This window comes from Sciurus carolinensis, chromosome 15 (assembly GCF_902686445.1).
Source record: "Sciurus carolinensis chromosome 15, mSciCar1.2, whole genome shotgun sequence".
Lineage (NCBI taxonomy): Eukaryota > Metazoa > Chordata > Mammalia > Rodentia > Sciuridae > Sciurus > Sciurus carolinensis.
The window spans coordinates 44,721,018-44,731,222 of NC_062227.1; the positions used below are offsets into that span (position 1 = coordinate 44,721,018).

Genomic DNA, 10,205 nt, shown 5'->3' on the forward strand with positions numbered 1-10,205 from the left:
CCCTGTTTCTCGGGCGTTGGGGCAAGTGTTTGGAAATCCCCAGGGAACATCTGATCTTTTAAAATAACTAGGCTTTTAAGAATTAATGATCGTGATGCCTTTTCTCACGTTAAGTAAGAAGATTGGTGACTTTTGATGTTTGTAAGAACGAAGGTGGGGCTGGGTTGTGGCTCAGCGGAAGAGCACTCACCTAGCATGTGTGGCACTGAATTCGATTCTCAGCACCACATATAAATAAAATAAAAGGTCCATTGACAGCTAAAAAAAAAAAATTAATTAATTTTAAAAAAAAGAACGAAGGTAGTCCAGGGTCGAGGGTGTAGCCAGTGGTAAGAATGCTTGCCTAGCAGGTATAAGGCCCGTAGTTCAATCCCCAGTACCACAAAAATAAAAATAAAAGACCTTGTAGTCTATTATGAGTGGAGTAGACAGATTGCCAAGCTATTAGCATCCCCTTGGTCTCTCTTTCCATGCTGGAAAAGGGTTTCAATAGTACCCAAATGAACTTGAAAGATAGAGTGTTTCTTAACCTTATAGGGGTCAAAGACCTGTTTAAGCATGCTACCCTTCCTTCCTTTTCTTTACTCCTCCCGCCAATTGAATATAGACAAAATTTTACATACAGATTTCAGGGAGGTCACAGATCTCCTAAAGCCTATTTATTAATCTCTTTGCCTCACCCCATTGTTCTTTGCCTCACCCTACCCTATACTTCCTCAGAAACTTTACGGCATCAAACGACATGATTTATAATTGGATGGTTATTGTCCTTTTGGTTCTAACTAGAATGTAGTCTCTGAGGAGAGGGAAAGTTATGTCTTACTTGTCTGTTCACAGTCACAGTAACTTGCAAGTTATTGATGCTTTGTAATTATGTTTGGATGAGGTAAATAATAAATGAATGGACTTCCTGTAGTGACTAGTTGGAAACTAACGTGACTTGAGTCTGGACATTTGAAAGAAGAATGCTATAGAATGACTTACAGGTAAAAGAGCAGTTAAGGAAACAATTTTGTTACTGATACCTTTTCTCTTTTGGAGTTTGGAATAACCTACCAGTGTCAAAATGTTCTCTGCCATACTGAATCTCTACCCCTATCCTCTCCTAAATCTAGTTTGTTCCTTAATCTCTACCCCTACCTTCCCTAAATCTAGTTTGTTCCTTATTCATCTCAAGTGCTCATACCGTCAACTAGCCAGTCACCTAAGCAAACTTCTGGTATCCCACCCACCTCCTATTCCAGTCACCCCTTCAGCTCAGCTCACCTCTCTTCTTCACTGCTCCTACCCTGGTGAACCCATCTCCCATGTTCAGATCCTTGAAACAGTCTCCAAGTGGGAGTGTGGTTCTCCACCCTAAGCCATCTCTGACCCCAGACCATCCTTCCCACTAGCTGCCAGAATGGGCTTTCTAAGTCACAAATTAACTGCACCACTTATTTTATTATATTCCTTGGGTTCCTTTTACCTTGAAGATAAAGGTCAAATAACTTTAAACTTGCTATATAAGGTCCTTAATAACTTGGGCCCTACCCTCATTCCTAACACTTAATGCCTTTTGCTCCATCCAAGGGACTGTTTCCTAGAGTGCGTTGTTCTTTTAACTCATACTTTTGTTTCCATTATTTCTTCTCCTAGGAATGCTTAACTACTTGTCTCATTACCATCTGTTTTGCCTCAGTTCAAATTCTGCTTCCAGTGAGAAGCTTTCTGCCATCTAAAGCACCTTCCTTCTCCTCTCCTTCCCATCTCTATTTTGTCCACGTGTCTGAGGACATTGAGCACAGGGTGCTTTGCTGGGCTCCTTCTTGTAATGTTTTTTGAGTTCAAACACTAATTTCCTACTTTTAGGAGTCAGACAAGTGGATGTACCACCATTTGGCTTCCTGTTACTAAAGTCAGTCCTACTTTTAAAAGATTACTTTTTTTTTTTTTTTTTTTTTTTTTGTGGTGCTAGGGATTGAACCTAGGGCCTTGTGCATGTAAGGCAAGCACTCTACCAAAGTAGCTATATCCCCAGTCCTAGAAGATTACTTTTTTTTTTTTAATTCTCCCCTTCATATCTGAAACACCACCATCCACCGCCACCCCCAACTACTGGTTACCTCTTTGATAATTATCTTCTTTTACCAAATGGTTTCTAGTGCTATTACAGAATTTTCAAAATATACATTGCATAGTCACATCCTCCTGAAGATGCATATTTTTAAAGTTTCCCAAATGTTCTCATGAGAAGCCCTGTTTGGAACCTGACTGTTTCTGCTCAGTCCTTGCACACTGAGAGTTTCATGATGTCCAAGCTACCCTGTCCTTCTCAGTCTATATTCTCCTCAGTCATTTACCAACTCTTGGGGCCTAAATTATTATCTCATAGAGACTACTTTCCATGTGTATCTCTTACCTGATTCATTCTCCAAAGATACATTCCAAGATATAAAATTCCCCACCCAGATACATAATAAATGCAAATGCTTACAGGCATTTTGTACTCAGCATGACAAAAGAGAATTCATCATCTTCCCTCTCCTCCTTCAGTGTTTCCTATATCAGTAAATTCCACAATTATCTAGTAGTTGTTCAAACTAAAAAGTTGGGAGTCATGCTTGATTCCTCCTCTTCAGAGGCCTCCATACCATAACCCTGTGCTGGCCACCATCGTCTGTCTCTCTTGGACTCACACATTGCCTCATGAGTCGTTTCCCTACTCCCACTGTTGATCCAGGTGATTTCTTTGAAGATAATACTGCAGTTTTCAGATCATGTCCCCTACTTAAAACACTTCAGTGGCTTATTACAGACCCTAGAATGAAGCCCAATGTTCACAACAAAGTTTCAAAGGCCTCAGAGACCTGCCATCTCTCCAGCCTTGCCTTTGCCCCAGGTCTCTGCCTCCCACTCAGTTTTCACTTTTGTCAGTTCCAACAGCCAGCTGTGCGCCTTCATCATTCAGGGCCTAGAGACTCATTGCTCCTTCCTGGAAGCTGCCTTTCCCCCAACACCACCCTCCTACATTCTCATTAATTCCTACTTACCCTTTCTAGCTTGGTTGACATGCAATGTTTTTATCCTTTTTTAATCCCTTTGGTTCAGTTCCATGTTCCCATCAGTCACAGTTATCCAGTATCCCTTGATTGCCTTTTATATACTAATTACTGAGGATGAAGATAATGGACTATTCTTAGTTCCTTCTTTCAAGAGCCTCTAATCTAGTAGGGAAGGAGAGGCATTTATTTGTCTTCTTAGCTGGATATAAACTCACTGTGGGCAGTTGCCAGAGTCATCAAGGATTGAGTGGCAGAGCACCAAAAGATGGTAGCAAGAAAGAACATGAGAGAAATGCTGGAGGACATCCATGCAAGGGAGCAAAGGCTTTGAAATAGCAAAGGCAATCTTGGCAGCACCAGTCATTACCCAGTGTTGGTACAAAAGGGGACTGCATACATGCCGTGGCATTTGTATGCATTGGTAAAATTAGCACTGATGACCCATATTCTGCTAGCTTGCATATTAAGACAGGGCCTAAACCTCCCCCAAATTCCTGGCCACTTTATTGATAACTTGGAAGATGTGTCTCATCTTTGTAGCAGTGTGAGCCTTTTTGTGCATTTCCTCTTCAGCAAGCACCTGAGTCCTTCACTGTTGCCATGCTTCCTTTGCCAAAGCTTGCTAGAGCCCCGTAGGATGCTGGTGACATGATTGAGGTGCATCAATTATGCAGTCTCAGCCAAAGTCTTGATCTCAATTAAGACAAGGATTATACATGAATAATGTACTTTTTAAGCTACTCAGTATCGTCTAAGACATAGAGTGCCTAGTTTATTGTTTCTCAAAAAGTTCAGGAAACAGGATGGATATTTGGGATCATGGAGCTGCTGGATAGAAGGCACACTGTGTGTGCATCTTCTCTTGTTAATATGCATGAAGTATACTAGCAACTGCTTGCCATATAAAAAATGACTGATTCGGTTGATATAGGATTACTTAATTATGGGAAAAAAACCTTGAAGCTCACGCAGTCGGTACCCTCTAAACCCCCAACTCAGAGCCACTTCAAGAGACAGCACATTGTGTATTGCATATTCCGAGCTATGGGATAAGCAGCCAAAGACAAACCCACTGCTACAGGAAGCTAATGGAGTCCCTCAGAAATTAATCACAACCTTCTCAGGGGTGTGAGAGTGGTGCTTGTTTTTGGGATACCTTTCTGAAGAATCTTCTTGAAGTCACCTGTGTTTTCTCCATCACAGACCAAAGTACATGTCAGGTAAATACTTGTGGTTCACAGACTTACTTGGGCAGAGGTAGTTTCTTCATTGTTCTCAGAGCACTGCAGGTCCTCTGTGACAGTCTGCTGAGTTCCTCATTAGTTAAACAATCTGTATTTGGAAGAGAGATGGGGCCAGTGAGGGTTGGGGACAGGCCTTTGCTCATTTAGTTACTTGTTTATTTCTCACCTGACAGATGCATAGAAGTATTTAAAGGCAGGAAAGAGTGATTGAAAATAGGCCTGACCTTAACATTTGCTGGGTCTAGGGCAAGATTATAAATGAGGGCCTTTATATTTATTTATTTTTTCAGTTGTTGATGGACCTTTATTTTATTTATTTATATGTGGTGCTGAGGATCGAACCCAGTGCCTCACATATGCTAGACCAAGTACCCTTCAACTGAGCCCCAGCCCCAGTCTTGATATTTAAATGTACAAATCAAACTAAAAAACTATAAACTAAAATGTGGTCTACTCTTCTCCCTTGGTAAACATACCTTCATAAATTAGAAGACCAGAGTTGGATTAAAAATGCTCGAATTCCTTGGAGTTCTGCTCTGGATATTGAGTGTAGACAGAGTTATTCTGGCTCTAGCCCATCGCCTTTTCATCCCTTGCTCCTAAGGGAATCACAGGAAGACATGTGTTTACACATGTGGAAATCCAACCCACATATCCGAGCTTCATCCATGCTCTCCTCCATCCCCATAAACAGCCTCCTGTTGACCACCCCGCATGTCTTCGGGCAGGCACCTCAAACCTAGAACAAGGATCTTGGAGTCCCTGAAGGGGATACAGAACCATTTGGGCAGGAGATTCTTACGTTCTCAGTACCCATAACACATTCTTAAAGTAGGACCCTGGGCCCATGTCTCCAAACTCCTTGCTCAGTGCAGGTCACAGCAAGAAGGGAGCCCTCTTGCCCAAGCCAGGGTGTGTATGGCCAATAGCCTGTGTTGGAGTCCTGAGAAGACCTCAGATAAGGAGCTTGAGTGAGGGTCAAGAAACTCCATCTTCCCTTTCAGCTGGGATGGGAGAGGGAAATGCAGACCCAGAAAGAGATGCATTTTTAATTGAGAAAGCAGGAAGTTGATGTGATCTCCAACTTGTAGTCCTGGCTTTTGCAGGGACAGGGAAGGGGAGGATGCAGCATCACCTGCTAGTAGAGAAAAGATGGCAGAGGCTTGTGAAGGGTCATAGGCAAGATTTGGAAAAACCACCCTTTAATGGTATCATAAGAGAAGGCTGAGAGGGGGGACCTATGAAAAACTTCCTGGCAAAGCCAAGTTGTATGTCCACTTGGGCAGATTGCTCACAGCTCAGAATTCCAGAGTGCCCATTTACAGCAACTGCAATGCAAATGGCAACCTCTGGAGTCAGACACTGTGCCTCTTGCATAGTCATACCTGACACAACCAGGCTCATGCAATCTTCTCTCTGAATTTTGGCCTCAAGAGGTAATATTGTTTTGCAAAGTCTGAATGAGGGAAAATAGTTTTATGGGCCCCTTTGCTTAATGGAATTACTTCTTAAATCCATGTGTGTTAAGTAAACACCAATTTAGCACTACATATACAGCCCAAAACAGCTGACAAAGGACTTTCCAAATAATGGGGTACTTACCTTTCATTGTGAGAGGCAAGATCATGCTCCCAGGGTGGCATTTTCCCCACCCTTGGTAACCACCCCTGTGAATCCCGCTCTGGGCACTGGTCCTTTCCTCCTCTCTTACCAAAGGTGCCACCCATACTTAAAATGAATTATTATTTTAGCACTCTTTGTGCATACCATAGAGAAAGAAAACAATTCTAATTACTATAATTCTTCCATCTCTGAGATTTTTCTCCCTTTTTTGCTCTCTTAAAACCTCAAATTTGCTAATCCCCAGGCTGGGACAACACTTGCCTTCTTAAATTGTCAGCCTGCTTCCATTTTCCTCCAGTTTCATTTTCCTAACTCTGCTACTGTGTTGTTTGTTTTTGTTTGCTTTTATTCCCATGTGACAGTTTGTTTCTGTCAACTGTACAGGTACATTGATACAGTTCTAGAGAAGGTCATTCCAAAAGCTTTGGGAGCAGTTGTTATGGAACTAAACAGAGGTGATGTGGAGGCTCTCCTGAAGAGTGAAAGACTGAGGCCTCTTCCAGGGTAACCCTTACTCGACACTCACAAGATGTTACTACTCTTGCTCCAAAGTAGGTGAGTCAACCAGTCCAGCTCCCAGAATGTGTTCCAGCCCTGGGGAGAGCCAGCAGAGGGTGTGGCTGAGGGAGGGAGATTCATTCTGGGCAAAGAACAGTGGGAGGACTGGCTGTCAGCAGTTTTCTTCCTGGGCATGGTCCTGGAGAAAACCCAGAGGTTGATGGGACAAAGAAGTTCCCATCCTCTGCCTTGTCCAAGAAAGCTGGACATTTTTTGGAATGCAAGAAATGGAACATGCTTACAGATTTTTAGAATTTTTTTTAGTCTCAAAGACTCAAACTACGCAGGATGCCCTATGTCCTTATCCCTTCATCTTTCCTTTTTAATCCTCACATTGGGGCACTAGAATGTTGAATGGGTTCTGATTAAGTCCAGCTGTCCTCCTCTCCATCCCAGTTCTTTGGGCTCTTGGAGGGCTGAATTACACCCCTAACCTGGCTCAAGTTCTGCCTTGGCTCTTTTGATCCCACTTCCTGGACTTATGTGGCTAGTGGCTCTGGCCTCTTGCCTTGCTCCACGTCTACTTTCACAACTCCTGGCCCTGCTGTGGAGCTCTTTCTGAAATGTTCTGCTTGGTTCCCACCTGTTTGCATTAAGGATCAGAACTTTTTGCAAAGATTGGAGGTTGTCAGTGTGAACTGGACAGTTTTTGGACTATGCTCTAATAAAAAGAAGTTCTTGTGAGCAGCTGTATAATAGGGTTTTCCTCATAGGAAATGATCCAGCACCAACATAATTGTATTCTTGTAAATCTTGTAACTCTTTTTGGCTTCAGTTTCCTTGGAACTAATCAATTTGTTTACCTGTGTTGTCAGAGATTTGGGGGATAGGAAGTGGTGCTGGGGATTGAATCCAAAGGTGCTTTACCACTGAGCTATGTCCTCATTCCTTCTTGCTTTTTATTTTGAGACAGGGTCTTACTAAATTGCTGAAACTGGCCTCAAACTTGGGATCCTCCTGCCTCAGCCTCCTGAGGCACTGGGTTTACAGGCATGTACCACCATGCCCAGTTAGAAAGTTTCTTTTTTTAATTGAACACTTTTATTAAAGCATAACTCACATACAGAAAAGTACACAAATCATAAGTGAACAACCAGATGAGTTTTTACAAAGTAACATCATCAATGGACCAGTTTAAGAGTTAGAATGTTATTAATACCTTAAAGCCCCTTGTTTATGCCTACTGCCATTCCCAAAAGAAAACCACACCACAAGGTACCACTGTTCTGACTTCTTTTTTTTAAATATATTTTTAGATGTTGATAGACCTTTATTTTATTCATTTATTTATATGCAGTGCTGAGGATTGAACCCAGTGCCTCACACATGCTAGGCAAGCGCTCTACCACTGAGGCACAACCCCAGCCCTGTTCTGACTTCTAACACCAGAGATTAGTTCTGAACATTATAGAAATGCAATCATACACATGTTGTACAAATTCTTGCATATCTACCCTCTCTGGTGAGATCCATCTTTGTGGCATGTGGCAGTAGTTCATGGTCATTGCTATACAATTTTCCATTGCAACAATATCCTACAATGGTCCTATTCTGCTGGACATTGAGGAACTTTCCAGCATCTTTGTTTCTTTTGAATCAAGCTGCTTTGAGCATTGTATACACATATATTTTAGTGTGCATAGTTACACATGTCTGTTGGGTTATTCCAAGAATGGAATTTCTTGATGTCAGAGTGTGGTCTAATAGATCTTGTCCAACAGTTTTAATAAGTGGTGGTACCAGCAGCAAATGAGAGTTCCAGTTATACCACATGATCAGGACTTTTTCATTGAACTTTATGATGAATAACTATTTTTGTCAAATAAATGCACCTAGAAAGGAAAGAGGCAGTAGAGTATTGTAGAAATCACTCAAGTGAAACTTCAAGTGAAGCATGCTATTGTTCTGGATCATGAAGTCCTCACCTCTAAATCAGTGATGATTTATAAAACTGTGTTTGTCTATAAAAGTCACTCATTTTGTGATTTTCCTGCTTCCTCATGCTTCTTTCATCTCATATTTCTGGTGTCTCCCTGTGTCAGTCCCAGGGTCAGCTCTGAGAAGACATTAAACAACAGATGTGTTCATGTGTGCCAAAGTAGCACTGCTTCAAGTGCAGTGATGGAATTGGTCCAAGGACACTGATCAGCTGAAGGGCTTAGGAAGAAAGTGCGGGAAGTGAACGAGAATTTGCCAAAAGTGTTCTTGGTCTTGGAGTGGTGTTATTTTGTCCCAAGAAGCAAATCAGAGTTAGAGCATGGTCAGAGTTTGAAAGGAGCCTGTGGCAGAGGTGTGCTTCAGCTACCATGGGTGAGTGACTACTAGCACCTACTCCTCCATGTCTGGGCCAGACAGGTGGGATGCTGCTTCCTCTGCCAGTTTCCTTCCTGCAATGTGCTCCCAAAAGAAAGTTTGAGCTAGGCCATTGGGTGTGGGGAGCCTGTGACCCGTGCTCAGACCCTGGCTACAAGGGACATGTAAAGAATGTGGATCAGACTTTTTCAACTTCTGTACAAGGAAGGGTCTCTGAACCCCAAAGGGGTTTAGATATCAGACCATTAGTATTGTGGATAGTCATGATAATAAAAGCTAAAGCAATTACCAGTTGCTCAACCTTTCTGGCTCTAAAAAAATCACGGTTAAAGAGTATCTGAATGTTTTCTGCATTTTGATTATTTTATTCCTCATTATTTTCTATAGTTACAACTCCCAAGATCCATACCTTAGACCAAGCCCACTCTCAAATGTACAACTGTCAAACGTCCAGAAGTGACACAGCATCCCAAAACTGTGCCAGGTATGCCAGAGGACTTGCTAAACCAAGTGGTGGCCCAACAAGCCACTTTAATTTCTCAGTATTTGAAGCAACCATCCAACAGGGCATGTTTTGTTCCCAGACCTGGAACATACTGCTTTTTCAATCCTCAAAGATCTGAATGATTGCACTCTGCTTCAAGCAAACACCTGATCAGGCACTCAATTCTGAGAACAGTGGAATTCTGCTTCCTCTCATCTTCCCAGAAGCACAGCTGTGCACTAACAGATGCACATTCATCACAAGCACACCCAGGTGATCCTCCTTAGTCCCTGACTCTCCTGGCCATTCTTCTGGAGCTGGTCAGACCAGGTGACTTTTGTATGACTGAGCCCTCTTCTTGGGGCCACTTGTAGGCAGACCATTTAACAGCCACTTCTGCTCTGCCTTTCTCCATCTTCTTCTCTCCTCCATGTGGCGCTTTCTCCTGAAAAATTGCCTCATTCTGTCATGAAAGTTATTTGCTTGCCTCCCTTATTCCCTGCTACAGGGCAGGCCATCTCAGTCTGAGAAGAGAGGACTCTGCAGAGAATGTGACTTAAACTACCTTCTGGATAGAAGTCCCAGTGCCCCTGCAAAGCCCTGGAGAACCACTGTGGTACTACCTTCAACCTTCGCCATGTGTTAAAGCCTTAGGAGATGGTATAAGGAAGGTCATTGGGGGGCAGGTCCTTGTGGGGAATTTGGGGATCCCACACCTTCCCTCCCCTTTATTCCCCATCTCTCTCTCTCTGTCTCTCTCTCTCTCTGTCTCTCTGTCTCTCTCTGTCTCTCTCTGTCTCTCTCTCTCTCTCTCTCTCTCTCTCTCTCCTTCTTGGTCACCATAAGGTGTGTGGTTTCCACATACTCCTCTCCATGATGCACTGCCTCTCTACAGGTCCAAAAGCAACAAGATAATCAACCATGGACTGAACCTGCAAA

The 10,205-nt window shown here is 42.8% G+C and overlaps 1 long non-coding RNA gene across 1 annotated transcript; it reads left to right on the top strand.

The window, feature by feature from the left end:
- Positions 1–4,114: 4,114 nt before the first annotated feature.
- Positions 4,115–9,909, top strand: LOC124965853 (uncharacterized). The gene is made up of 4 exons (XR_007105246.1): positions 4,115–4,264; positions 6,296–6,466; positions 9,170–9,539; positions 9,775–9,909. It is a non-coding gene; the product is annotated as an uncharacterized LOC124965853 (long non-coding RNA).
- Positions 9,910–10,205: the final 296 nt, after the last annotated feature.